The sequence below is a fragment of the Aythya ferina genome (genome assembly GCF_964211825.1).
Source record: "Aythya ferina genome assembly, chromosome: 11".
In the NCBI taxonomy this organism is placed as follows: Eukaryota; Metazoa; Chordata; class Aves; order Anseriformes; family Anatidae; genus Aythya; species Aythya ferina.
The window spans coordinates 15,683,608-15,699,160 of record NC_140307.1 but is presented as its reverse complement, the minus strand read 5'-3'; the positions used below and the strand labels follow the sequence as shown (position 1 = coordinate 15,699,160).

Genomic DNA, 15,553 nt, shown 5'->3' with positions numbered 1-15,553 from the left:
TGTAGAGCTCTGAGAGGCTCTACAGCCTGTTTCTAAGGGTGCTATCTCAATACTCCATGATGATGCATTAATGCCAGCTTTGTTAAATACTTTGTTGACCATGAAAACAAGGAAGGCAAAGAGAAAGAACGACATCAGAGAAAATTCCATAGGAGAACTAGAGTAAATGTAAGCATGCTGCCAGTGTGCAGTTAACTCACTTGACTGGTATGTACATGGGTGGAGTTTGTCTTGTAGGAGAAAGCTGAGGAGGAAATGTTCGGTTAGGATAGACAAAGAGAAGGAAACTGGGATAAAAGAGCTAAGGAAGCAGCGATATGAGAGGAACAGATTGGAGAGGTCAGAAAGGAGTCAGAGATTCACAGGAGGCAGGCAAAAGAGATTTCTAGAATGCCCACCACTTCGTGGGCCTCCCATGGACCTGAAGATTCCTCACACGTTACCACTCCTCTGCTTCAAGCTCATGTGGAAGAAATGTCTGCTGCTCACCTGCAGCAGGGAAAGAGCTTACTACTGCCATCAGTTACTGTGTTAACACACGCAGCAGAGGCCTGCGTGAGGGATATAAACGTGACAAGTACATTGCAGATTGACCGTGGGCGAAATACGCTTAAAGAAGTTTGATTTTCTTAGGATGCCTTTAGAAAATAGAAGTAGAAAAAACAGAGATGACATGACAGATGACATGACATATCTATCAGGAGGACACAACACACAGAAAGAGGAGCTGATGAAATGTTTCTGGCTTACAAAACAAAGCTTTCTGAAGTTGTAAAGCACTAGGATGAAGACTGCCCATGCAGAACCCAATAATTCCTCTATGCATATCCATTTGATTTTTTTTTTTTAAAAAACTACATAATCAATATTTCTCTTCCTTAAAAACATTTTTTTTTTTGGACAGAATTATTGTTCACTAGACTAGCTATAGAAGTTACAACTTAATTTCTTGCTGAAGTGGAAAAAATATCGAAAACAGGCTATTGGAAAACATTAAGTGAATGATGATTGATTCATGAATCTGAATTTGCTTTGGAAAACTGGATTCTATTCCCAAACACCAGGTTCCTTAACAAATCAAATCAGACTTTGCCAAGATCCTTCCTCATCACACTTTCTTCATTTACAAATTCACCATCTGAAACATCAAAATCTTATTTGTTGAAATCTCCATTTGTGCCCCAAATCAACAGGAGTTGTGTCTGAATACAAACGTGATATTTAATGCTAAATAGGATAAAAAATAAGGTTTTTGCATTTTGAATTGTTCATGCAAACTTAAAGATTACTTTTTAACACTCTCTACCTCAACTGATTATTTCTATAATGGGGATAATCCTTTCATTCACTTCATAAAGGTAAAAGCAATTTCATTAATGTTTGAAAAGCTGAATAGCCTCCAGGGTAAATTAGTCATTTGCTCTCCAAAGCAAAGTTTTAAAAGCACATACTAAATAAATGTGCCATATCTGAATAAGGAAAATAAGCTACTAAAATGTAGGCACTATATATTTTGGGCCAGGATCTTGTGGAAAAATAAATACTATCATAACACTGTCACAAAAATAAGGCTACTACTAGCTACCATAAAGGCAAGGAAAGTCAGCATTCAGGATTTGACTTAGCAAACTCGGTCATGGGTATTAATGTTGCTTTCTGTAAGAAGATCCAAACAAATCAAAAACCCCTACCTTGCTAATCACACTGTTCTACCAATTCTCCTTCTGTATTCTCAGAAGTAGCTTAGAAAAAAGAATAATGGTTTACAAAACAGGAAGAGATCATCTGGTGTGACAAAACTTTCTTCCCTGTCTATTTGGTTTAGTCAACTCCACATCCTTTAAACCCTTCCTCTGTGTGTGTGTCCATAAAACGCTCTGGTATCTCAGTTTCATTAAAACAGTTCCTTATCTGATTTTGGTTCTTTACTCCTCACTAGCATTTATTACTCTTTGCATTATACAGTTCTTCCTGAATCCTCTGCATATATTTTGTGTCTGCTTTTTTGGTACCCGTAACCTTGAGCATCTAGGCAGCAGGAGCACTACCTTCCTCATACTCCATGACTGACAACTCTAGCTAAAGTCCTACCACTTATCCAAAGGTTACTGAAAAAACTAATCTACAACAAAGGAAAAGAACAGATGACGTGATACAGTCAGCAAAACCCTTAGCAGGTACAAAGTTTTGCTTAGGATTCTCTCTGATACAAAAGAGACATAAAATAAACCAGGAAAAAGATAAAATTAGTGAGAGGCTAACTCTATTTATTAAGCTCATTAAGTGGGTGAGAGAAAGCTCCGTTGTTTTCTGTCTTCAGTTCCACCTGTCATATCAACAGGTACCCACAGTGGCAACAGTCAGGGCACACAGGCTGTCAATGCAGCTCATATTCCATCTCCAGCAGTTCCCTGTAAACAACCAACTCCGCTCCCAAGAACAGTTTCCCCTGCTATTGCCAGCAGGCTGAAATGGGTATCATCGATACAAAATCAGACAGGAACTGGCTAACATGACATGTAAGAGGTAACGACGACTTCCAAGGTATTTATTTATATGGCTACCCCACGTGAACTCCCAAGCATGTTAAAAAATAGAGTTCTGCAATTCCACTTCATCTCCCTGCAATCTACAGGCAGGACAGAGCGACCCTGGTGCTAGTGGTAAGCAACAAGACTGGGAAGGGAATAGCACAACTGCAGCAGGGCTCGGTGCTGTCAGACATCTCCCCATTTACACCTACGAAGATAGGAATAATGAACTGGACCTAGTGACTGAGTCAATGATGACCTAATAGGTATCAAAAAAATACTAAGTTCAGCAACTAATGTTGACATAAACATCAAAGGTCTCATTGAAATTGACCACAAATCCTTCTGCAGCTTTCAGCAAGCTTTGGCTAAGGCCTTATTAGAGCAACTCCCAAGCTCTGACCCTGGTGACCGGTTCCAAGGTTCCTGCCTTCATCATTTTATCACTTGAGTTTTTCTCAGCCTCATGACCTTACCAGCAAAAGCCAAGGTCCCCACCTGAGAAGCTCTGCCTTTGCAGAAAGGCAAGATGTGACTAATTTAGTACAATACGCAAAATACAAGCCCTAAGTTATAATAGTCACACTTACTTCTGTGTAAGCCATTTGATTTAAAAATGAGCATAAAACTAAGTGCAGACAAGAATAACTTTTGTATCAGAAGACAAATATTACTGGTACAATAATGTAAAATTAAAATATTAGAATCAGCTAAACTTAGAAGATAGATAGCAAAATGAATAATATATGCAAGTACAATCCAGAGTTCTGTTTTATGCATACAAGGGGAATAATTAACTGATCTGGAAACATGTAAATGAGGGCTTAAAAGCATTTTCAAAACAGCACATCCAATTTCAGTTACACACACAGAAGTTGCTACATTATAATAATTACATTTTTTTTCACAAAAGATTTATTTATTTTGAATAGGAGTATTAAATATTATACTAATTACTAGTTATTTTACTTTGTACCCAGGGAAAAGGAATGAATATTCATTAATTCCTCAAGCTACCAAACCCCAGCAGACCAGACAGATTCCAGCATAGCTACTGCTAAGTATGGGAAAATGTTTGGTACAAAACCATGCTTCTTGAACAAGTTATAGCTCTTTTTCACATGTTAAATGAATGACAAGAAGCAACAGAACAACAAATAAAGCCAGAATATATCAGCTTTCTTCCTTTCATATTTTGAAATGTGTTTTGTATAATGCCTTCAAGAAAGGTTTCTATTAGTGTTATTTTGGTATATTATATCCATTTTGCTGTAGCAGCAAAGGTAAAACTCAACATATTCTGGAGATAAATAATAAAGAAAATATCTTTCACTTTTTTTCCAGTTCATTATCTTTTATGACAGAGAAAGCTCTGCTGTCTTCCTAACTTCATCACTTGTCTTCTCAGCAGTGTTCAGGTTGACTGTTTACTCTAAAACATGAGAAACCCATTCAGATTGCATGCTCTTTTCTTTTTTTCTTCCAAAAGATTGGACACTTGGTGATTTCTGAAACAAGACCACCTCAGGGATTTCCAAGTGGCTGTCCAAGTCAAGCTCAGGAAGTCATTTGAAAAGTAGCGGGTTGCCAGCTTGTGAAATGGCTGAGTAAGACAAAGGAAATTTAGCATTCATCAGAACCAGACTAAACATCACCCAACTTGCTGCAGAGCTTGCCATGTGCTGTCAGCCAGTGCTTGGACTCTCTCCACAGATCCATGGATCCAATTCCAGGCTCCTCTGAAGACCAGTCATGCCTGCCTAAAGATCAGAATGGTCAAAGATGGAGACCCCATCTCCAAACCAAAAGTTCCACACCTTTGCACTTGGCAATTTCAAATTTTGTTGCTCGAGACATATTAAAATCTCTTATTTGAACACACAAATTGATAAAAATTGCCATTAAAAAAAAAAACAAAAACTCTCTTGTATATACACACAGGATCTACATTATCTGATCAAGTGATGTAGACACAACATTTATGGCGTTTTGAAGAGTGTTTGATAATGTACCTTTTCTGAGCACACATATCTCCTATTGAACCTCCCATTTTGTAATCAGCCAAACTGTCTTAAACTCTCTTCTCTCTTAAAGATATCTCAGACTGTTTCCTCTGTTGTAATCACAGTGCAGAACAGCTTTTCACTACTGACTGCTACCACAGTGCATTCCTTGTACCTGCATAAAACATAATCCCTCCCAAGTTTAAAGAATTAACTCCATATGATCTGTTGAGGATTATTTTATAGGTTTCACTGAAAAAGTGCATCGAAAAAAAATTAATGTTCATATTAGAACAAGAATGTATGCATGTATTGCAGCTACAATTACATCTAGTTCCTTCAGAACCACTGGCTTTCTGGGATCTGAATATGCCTATTTTGAGGCCAGAACTGGACAAACTCTTACCACCATTAGAAGAATGTGTGTTTTACTAGTGTCTAGAAGTAAACTACATTAAATCCCAGGCATTAATCTCACATTTTATGTGCAGTTACCAATATATTTGAACCAATCCTAGTTCAGAGCAAAGCATGAAAGACTACAATATAGTGTCTAAAAATGTACCAGTACCCGCTACCATGTGCATTAAAAATAAACTGATGTCAAATTCTGCACAACTTGGCATTATGTCCTCAAAGGCTAAAGCTCTATTTCAGGCCGTACATCCTACTCCTAAACATTTAAATGCATGCTCGAGTTCTTCCCTGAATCAGAAAATACATGAAGAATTGTATCATAGAGTTAACCAACTATTTCAATTATGCTGTAATATTTTCTTCTTTTTGAACTTTCCTAGTTCTTTCATACTTATAAGGTCGATTTATGGCATGCCATTATGGGTAGGAAACAATACTGTGAAATAAAATGCATCATTAATATTTAAAAAACCTGTGCAATATATCTGTATGGATAAATAACATAAAAGAAACCAATTAAGCTAAAGTCACTGAAGTATAAATAATATAAAAACTTATCATTTAGCAAGCTACTGAAATAAACTAATAATTGAGGTCTTTACTATCAGTCTAAAACAATGCAGTCAGGACTGGGTTAAGTGAGCCATGTGCATATGGTGCATGGGACAGAATTATCCTATACTAATTTGAGATAGTACTATAAAACATGCACCGACGTATTTCAAAGAAAATGTTATTATATTAAATGTTACCTTTTTCTGCTACTCAATTAATTATTTAAACTCTTATGAGAAAGAGTCTAGATTCACATACTTGCAATGACTAGGAGGATATTTAAAATTCATTACAGTACATTAAACTTGCACTGAATAGTTAGCATCACTGCAAAATAAATAAATAGCCAATTTGCTTTGATCAGCAAAAATTCTGATAAAATCAGCAAAACACCAATTAAAATGTGAAAAATGTCACCTACTGTCATTATTCTAATGGAAACAAGACATATAGGAGAAACTAATTCAATGTTTATTTTCATATCAGCTGTGTCTTCAAACTGTAAATCATTACAGCTTTTACTTGTATACCTCTCTCACAACCCCAGAATTAATTCTGTGGATGGATTTACTATGGATTGCATAGTACTAGAATACAATCTCGTATCATAAACAGGATAATAAGGTCTTGCTGCACTTCTATGAACTCCCATGGGGAGGGGCAGCGAGGGGTAGTAATTCAGTCAGAAATATGTGAACAGAGATGAAATGTGACACATGGCATTTTTGCCTGAAACTTTGTTCTTTGGAAACAGGTGGGATAGAAGGAAATGATTACATAAAGGTGCTGTATTTACAGTTATTTGCATTTCTTATTTATCAAGTTCCTCAGCTTTGTGGCCCTCATCCTGCAAGTAACCCCATGCTTACCTGTACATTGACAAGAATATGTCGAAGACATAGAAGGAAAAATCTTTGTAACTGGCCTGAAATTTTTAGCAACTCTTATTTTTTAACCCTTAATTGTCATACAAATGAAAAATTCTTATACCCACGTAAACTCCTGACAATGCCAGTGCTTTTATTTTACATTTAGAATCATCAGCTGGAGTCATTGCTATGTATCCAGTTATGACAACCTGGGTAAATCATTTGGGATCCTGTTTCAACCAAACACAGGCTAAATATTTTGAGCATGGCTATGTGCCACTTTGCACTGTTGCTTACTTCCTATGAACTTGAAAGTCTTGATGTCTCTCAGAAAGGAGAGCCATACCAAGTATCCTTCTTAACAGTTGCCAGTAAATGGAGCATGGGGAACACAAAATGAGAAACCGAGGTCTACAGGAGATAAAAGGTGATTGGTGAGTACTTTCTCTGAGAGGTTACTTTGGTAAGATATTCTCTGGGTGAGCCAGTCCCTGCTGTGAAGTGCTTCCTTATGTACGTGTGCCAGTTCCTTAGTGACTTATTTGCCTTTTAAAATTTTTAATTAGGAATTTTCACAATACCTGGAATAGAAACTGAGCAAAGATTTTAGTACTTGACCCACTGTCATCCCTCAGCCCCTTACTGACTATTGTCAGCAACAGATAGGACTTGTATATAGATGAATCATAGAGTTGCAACCTGAGGATAACATATCTGTGAAATAAAATACCAGATAACTGGGAATTAGAAAGCTCCATCACAAACAGACACTCTTCTGAGAGTACGGTTCCTCTGAGAGATTAGCTCTGAGTATCCGTGCAGAAGAGGATTCCTATACTGGAGGGCCTTCAGTGATTTGGTACACAGGAAAAAAAAAAAAAAAATCACAGATACAAATAAGTCAGCACAAAGATGATATGAGTTGGTGTGACAGCTTAAGAGACATGAAGAGAGAGAAGTCAAAGTATGTTTACAAATACAAAAGAAGGCAGAGTGCACAGCACCTTGAAGAAAAAGATGAGAAAACGAACCTTGGAGTCAGTGAAGGAATTCAACAGTGAAGAGCTGTCAGTTATATGGTACAGGCTCTTGAAACAATCTCAGAATTTCTCTTTCCCCAACCCTTCCCAAGCTAACCAAATTCACTCAGATGGCACAGAAAGAAGAAAAAACACCACATGCCCTCCTCAGGTGAAAGCACAAAGACGTTGGCCCAGGGCTTTCTTACTTTCTCTCACTAACTGCAACTGTAGCAAGCAAAAAATGTGAGCTAACTAAATATGGATACGTACTGCTCTGCCCCAGTCAGTATCAGTTTGCCCTGAACCCTCCAAGTTCATTTATTTTGGCCTCGCGAAAGAGAGCAGATAGCCCATAATCATGTTGCAAACTCTGCTACTGACCAGAAACAGTAAGAATCACCTTGGGATTTTATGTGTGTATGTGCATATATATACATATATATATATATATATATATATATATTTTAAAGCAGCAAGGGAAGTTTTGGTTCCTTACACAAATGCTAATTATCCAAAACACTGTGATATTTGAACTAATTCTTCATGATGGACCAGGTCTATTTGGGCATAAATACATGCACATGAACACCAAAAAAGGGAAACGTGATATATTTGTCCTTTTTTTTTTTTTTTTTTTTCTTTCTTTCTAGTTGTCGATCTTCACACCCAGTTTCAGGTCATCAAAAGGCAGGGAAAGTGCTATCACAGGGTACAGATCCTGCACTCTAAAAAAGCACCACCAGAGCAAAATACAGCTTTGGGACTTATGCAGCTATTTATTAATAGGTTATGGGTACTGCCAGGAAAAGGTGAGAAAGATTATGTTTTCTGATACATGCTTTTTCTGTGTCCAGCATCTGTAAAAGACTTGTGATTTAAACAGGCATTTGATGTCTGCCACCAGTCCACACTTATATAAAACTTTGTTAATGGCTACGTTGAAAATAAGGAAAGAACTCTGTGTTTTAGCCTTAGCAATCTGAAAAGAAAAACCCCACAACATTCCATGAGAAGACAATTTCACTTCAGATCCACAAAGCAGGTAATGACAATTCACAGAACTTGAGTACCTGGCCTTATAGTTCTCGCTGTGCCTGCATATATGCCGCACAAGGAAGACACAAAGGAAATGGTTGTGGGCGATGAAGAAATCCTCACAGCCCGTGGACCATTGCCACTCACAGAAAGTGCCATTTTAATACAGAAGAAGGATGCAAGACTCAGCACAGATGCTCAGTTACAATACTTAATGTCTTGGGATTCAAGTCAGCTTTTCCACACAGGACTTGTAATTTAATAATGTGTGTTCTATGGTAACATGGTTTATGAAACCTGCATCTTCCAAAACATTTTTATTGACCATTTCCGTGTTTTCTAACACACAGGAAAACCAGATACTCAGAATGAAATATTACTCTGAAGTTCAGTAATTTGAATGTAAAGTTATAGATATGCCGGTAATCGTAAATGGTCTGAGATTTGAATGATTTTTCCACTCCAGTTAAATATATTGAGAAGTATATTCAAATAATTAAAAAGTGCTGGAAATAAGCAGTATTTAGAATTAATGAAAGCCATATATTCACCCTGTTGCATTCATTATTTTTAAATTATAGTTCTCACAGATTAAGAAATGCAGCGAAGTTAAAATGAAGCAATTTTGTTGCTAAATATTGTCATTTAGATTAAAATGTATATGTCTGTTGAATCCAAAATCCAAACACTACTACTGCTGCTGCTTTTATTGTTTGTAAAATCTAAAATAAACTGCCAGGAACCAATGAGCAACAACCAGGAAAACATTAAATATGAGAGACTAAAGCCATAATTTCCCTGTCTCCCAGGGGAACTGTTTTCTTACACGATACAGGTTATCAGACATATGATGAACACATCAAGAAAGTCACGTTATATCATTTCTAAATAGTTCAATAAGTTCAATAGTTCAATACAGATGCTGCGATAAATGGTTTCAAGTCCAACAGGCAAAAAGGTTTCTTATAACCCTCTTATTCATCAGTTATAAGCTAATATCCCTGATTTCAATTGCACAATCCTTTAACATATTGGTAACATGGTTAATAATTTAAAACCTTTTATAAGCTCCTTTTAAGGGAAAGAAGATGAGTTTCACGGGAGCTGGATCATGCAAATGCACTGCTCTACAGCAACACTGTTCCTTTAGATCCCGAAATCAGTATTGATTTCTGATCATTGAGCATCTCAAATCTGGAAAAGTTTATTTGAAGTGAACTGCTGGGCAATTTTCCACACATCTTTTAAAGGATATTTGGCAACACACTGAATGCTAGCAACGTTTGTTCACTGACTAAGAAGTAAAGGGTCTTCAGTACCAGAGTGGAAAAATTCTTCATTTTTCAATACAGTATCAATACCAATCAACAAATGCATGCTCAAAGCTAAATTTTTAATTACACTTGAAGAAACACTGGTTTCCTTTGAGGCTTACATACAGTTTTCTCCCAACATCTCAAGACGGGTGGTAAAGTTTAATTGTGGCTGATGTTCCATTTCAAAAATTTCAGTGCATTTTAAAAGCAAACATTTAAAATGCATTTTAAATTTGTTTTCCTTCACACATATATTATTTATGCAAATGTCACCAACACACCACATTTCTATGTTTCCATATAGACTTCATCAATACTTTTTTTAAAAAATATTATTTTATTGTTCCATTCAATGAGAGTTAAGATTGTGTAACAAAATTTAATCATCCAAGGAAAACACTTGTATTTGTGAGGAGGGAGGTACCCTAAATAACGTCACCAAGTCACTATTATTAGCATTTTGCTATATTCTTTTCACATTGCCCTACATTGATTAATGATGATCAGCGGCAGACGAAACATAACACTTTAGAATAAAACCTCTCCTCCAATGTTCTCGTGCTTGTTTTCTGCATCAAATTACACAAACTCCTTGAGAATGCCTGCCACAAGGAGCTCACCAATGGCACAACATGAAATGACAGAATTCAACTATGGAGAAATTGAAGCACTTACCTTGATCAAGACTTCTGAATTGTAACTGCAGCTTTTTCCTTTAATTGACATTTGTCATTCACCTCACAACAGCTCCAAAACAAATATGATGTTAGCTATGAAAAAAAAAAAAAAATTAGAAGAAAGAGAGAAAAAAAGAAAATAAGAAGAATCACCTACATGTTTTACAAGTGTTAAGAATTTGCTAAAGCATTTATTGAGATCATTTTCAGTAAGTACATACTCAGAACACTATGAAATCTTTAAAGGGTATATAACTAACAAGTCAAGGAAACGAGTTTTCTTTTGATGATACTTGGTTATCCTGTTTATGTTCTAATAGTCCTACATCCATAAAAGGCCAAAGGACTCTGACCTTGGCAAGCTAACTAAGCAAGAAAAGGCAATCATGTGTACAAGGTTGTCACCTACACCACAAATTATGATAAAATATATCTCAGTATTGGAAAAAATAGCTGTATGTCTTCAGTGACATCCACTGTAGTACATTTAAGGATTTGAATAGGACAGCAATTTATTTTGCACTAAAATGTTTTATGGTTATCATAAAGCATTATGTCTTCCGAGACTGAAAGGTGATGTTTTTATGGACTGTTGCTTCTTGTTGCATTATCTTCACAGCTCAGAAATTATCCTGCCTTTTTTTTTTTTTTTTAAGTGCCCCCCTATTGCCCCACTAATAAAAGATGTCACACAATGGTTCAGTCTGATCAAAAGGAAGCTGTGTTAAGCAAAGTGTACAAGGAACATATTTCTAACACTGAAGAGTTTCACAATGAATGATTATCCAGCTAATTAGTGAAATAAATAATAATAATTGCCTGTCCCTCCTCATTAGAGTCGTAGAAAATGGAGCCCCAAAGCAGAGTTGTTGCCTTTGATTTAAAAAATTGGACATAGTTAATTTTATTATCACTTTGCCAAAAAGCCAGCTCACTTGTACAATGATAGGGTGACGGAAGGACAGGCAGACAGACCAAATGATGTCTAAGATGTCCCATTTTTAGCTTAAGAATAGTTTTGAAGTACTAAATTGAGTAATCTAATGTGGTTAGTTTGCTCTTGACTTATCCCTTCAGGAGAGTCTGAACAACCAGTTAGGCTTAGGTGGAATAAATGGACAACGCGTTTCTTTGACATGTTAATCTGATGGCTTTCAGGCTTATCTATGACTATGTAAATTGCAGACAGTGTAAGAATTGATTATGATGGAATATTATAAATATATCAAAGCTCCTTTGCCTTCATCACATGTTCTTCAAGCCTTTGACCAATAGCATGCTTCCACATGGCTGACATTGGTCCATGCTTATGTCACCTTTGGATTGCTTTCTTGTAGGTCACTGTTTGCCAGGCAAGCCTTAAAATGCTACATTTTGCACAGACTTAAGAGAGCCTGCCAAAGCCAGCACATCTAAACACATTACTTGATGCTGAAGAAATTTCACTGGCTTCTAATGAGGCAGTGAATTAGCCTTAAGGGGTCTAGTCTCAGTTTGACACGTGCATTACATGGAGTTATGCATGTCACACAACTAATCAGTTCATCTAGGCATTAATAGAACTCTCACCACTGTGGTTTCCAAGCACTCCAAAGCAAGCCAGCAGAGGCCTTCAGAGGATCATCAGAGAGAACAGACCCATAAGAACCTTTTATTTGCTGATACTAGCTTATGTAGATACTAGGTTATATAGCTCCCCTTCCATCCCCCAAGTACTAGCAATATCTTCTTCAAGGTTCTTGAACTTTGTTGTATTACCAGTAAGACAGAGAATTGAGATACCCTACACAGCTCAAAAGAAATGATACTAAAACATGGATTGGTTTTTAAAAACAAAGAACTTGTTTGCTTCTTTTAACACACTCCTTGCCACAATCCCAGAGTGATCTATACAGAATTTACTATACCTGTCCAAAGTTGCATTCACAGAAGAAAAAATGGAATCTTCTCATTTTCCACTGAGCTGCACTTACATGGAGTCTCAAGCCCCAGAGATTTCACCTATATACATGTAGTCCTCAGCCCGCCTCTACACCTCTGCCTTCCTGTCTGCTTCTCTTCTCTCCTCCTCTGGGGCTCATTACTGGCTCTTACTCCTCCCACCACATTCTCCACCCTCAAAAGCCAGAGACAGAGCTTCTCTTTGCCTCCATAAGTATTGCATCAGCCTGGGCAAACTTGGAGGGGCTTAATTTGTCACAAACTACCTTGAAAAGCCACTTTATAGCCTTGTATTAATTACAACTGTTCCCTTTCAACAAATTCTTTACACAAGGATTTGTTAACTGTTTGACATAAATTTTAGAGGAATTTAATTTAAAGGGTGAGAACATCTGGGTGGATTCATAACAGTTGCTTAATCCAGCTCAGCACACACCCACTCTTCACCTGCAGCAGCAGAGCTGAAATACACCGGGTAATGTGCTTTACAGAAAACTGCTCCCAGCCCTTTGCACTGGTTGAGTTACAGAACGTACTTTTAACACAGAGGAACGATCAGGCAATTTCTACACCGCATATGTGAAATCAAAACCATGATTGTGGCTTTCTCTTTACAAAAAAATAAATGTTGATATTATAATGACTTTGTAATTAATTCCAGATAGGGAAGGCTGTAACAGAACAATTACGGTTTCATTTTACTTTTACTTACTGCCATAAAATTTGGGGCAAGTGACAAATTAATAAAACGGCCTGAATGTTAACACACTTACTTACCAGAAATAAACTAAAGGTCAGTTTAGGGAAGAGGCTCTTTGCCATAAACACTGACACCAGTGTTTTACGGAGTCTGTCCCTTCAGGCAGCAGTATGGTGGTGGCACTGCAGCACTTCCCAAACAACGCAATGTTATTTCTTTGTATGGCTTTATTATTTCAGTCTTGTTCAGATACTAAGCTTCAATCTCAAATGTAAAAAGCAAAAACCACCACAACAAAAACCCCTAGACTGTCTTCTAAGGTTTCCATCCTTCACTTATTTTTACTTGAAAATACAACACAGTGCTGCCAGCTTTTGGATGCACTAGATAAGGAAACTTACTCCCTGTCCCTTTAGGTGTTGCTAAGTCCTTTCTTTCCTAAGCAGAAAATCTTGATTCTCACCACGTAAACTCCCTAACTTCTGCCTCACATAGTCACGTTAATAAAGGCTTTTTCAAGTTCAGCTTTTGTTTCATTCAGGACTAACAAACGCCACAGGTAACATGCTACTTGGAACTGAGCAACAGCTTGGGTGAAGGTCCTGTAAACACACCTTCAACAAACACCAAGCTCTCTGGATTTTTTTCTTGAAGAGTGTAGATAGAATAAATGGCAGAAAAGAGGCCTGCTCCAACCCACTGACAGGCCTTACTGGCTTACCCTCGGAGGAGGCAGGGTGCAGCCGTTCAGGCACAGCACGCAGCCCACATCAAAGAGACTTTCTCCAGGGCCCCTGCTCAGGCTGATGCTCCCCAGCTAAAGGCAGGGCAAGTCCTGAGTGAGGGGCTGCTGCTGGAACATGGCCCTGCCAGGACAGAGAGGAGACACCCACACAGCCCCAGCTGGTTCTGCTATAGCTGATGAGTCTGGACAAACATATAGGATCAAAGGAAAGCAACAACTGTCGCTGAGAAGTTTATTTGCCTTGAAGTCGATGATGTTCTGAGATCAGTTTTTCACTCACTAGTAAGTTCATAGAATCTTTAGATCCTTAAGTGCTTTGGGGCCAAACATTACTGGAAACATATAGTTACTAATGTGTCCACATGACAAGTATGTCCTACATTTATTTTATCCCGTGTACTTCAAACTGTATCTGAACAAAACACAAAATGGTTGGAGTGAGAAGGGACCTTTAAAGACTATCTAGTCCAACCCCTTGAAACATCAATACCCCTCCTTCTAATCAACACTCCTCCTTTTCATACAAGGAAGAATAGATTGAATTTGTGCAAATAACTTCCTTTATATACCTAAAAGCTCAGATCAAAACACTGAAAGAAATTCTAAGGTGTTCAGAAAAACACCCATGTTCTTCCTCCCCAGATGCTGAACCTGGGCTCATTTCTTATCCAAGCTTGTGAGATCAAACTGAACTAATACATCCCTGTTTGCTATTTTAGTAGTCATATTACTTTCATCTTCCTGTTCCAAGATAATTTAGTGCAAGCAGGATCAACCATATCACCACACAATCGTACCACAGAAAGTTAATATATGCTAATCCAATTTTTAGAAATTATGATTTCTTTTCATACAGAGCACAAAATATGGTCTACCATAGGTTATTTATCTGAAGTGAACTGCTTTCTCAAATTATGATGTCTGAGAGCTATTCAGTTTTTGCAGTCCTTCTTTTCCTTGATGCCATGTCATATTCATTCTAAAGCTGAGCCTTTGAAATATTCTTATATCCTGACCAAAAGCATATCTAGAGGGTCTTGGTGAATGCATAAGTATTTAATATGCTTTTATGTTTAATGAAGTTTTACATATTTCAAAGATCCCATCCCACTTCACCTAGTATATGCTTAAAGTCAGGAAAGTTTTCTCCAATTTATTAACAGTTTCTCACTGATCTAGACGATTTAGAAACACTTAGGGGGAAAAAAAAAGCCCACCCCCCATACGTCCAAAAAAAAAAAAAAAGAAAAAAAGAAAAAGAAAACAACCCAACCACCAAGAAAAAAACAATATAAGCGACACACTGCTGTTTTACATCCTACCATGGAGACATTTCAAGCTGAAATCCTCAGTGAATTTAGATGATCGCAAAAAGACAAGAGCAACTGCCAAGCTGCATGTGAGCCACCCCACATACCCTTCACTTGCAGGAAGAGTAGGAGGAAGTATCAGTATGTTGTTACTTTATTCCTACTATCCTGCAATGCCCACCTCATTAAAGTCCTCATTAATGTCACCGGCTATTATCCATGGCCTTGTGATGAATGAAAAGAAGAGTAAGCTCACAAACAGAGTGCAAAGGAAATGCTGGAACAAGCTGGAAATATAAAACAAAAATAAACAACTCAGTGCTTCTTAGTGCTTCTAACTTGGCCCAAACCAAGACACATGTCCATAGTTTAAACAGTTCAGAAATAATAGGATGTAGCAGCTTCCTATCAGCAAGAAGGTCTTGGTTACCA

General features: G+C 37.3%; 1 protein-coding gene across 1 annotated transcript in view; it reads right to left on the bottom strand.

The window, feature by feature from the left end:
• Positions 1 to 12,405, bottom strand: part of LOC311442786 (uncharacterized protein) — a gene marked incomplete at its 5' end in the record, with an annotated part of 188,807 nt that extends 176,402 nt beyond the window's left edge. The window contains 2 exons of the transcript XR_014696859.1: positions 10,424 to 10,518; positions 12,333 to 12,405. The remainder of the gene's footprint in view (positions 1 to 10,423; positions 10,519 to 12,332) is intronic.
• Between the last annotated feature and the right edge of the window lie 3,148 nt (positions 12,406 to 15,553).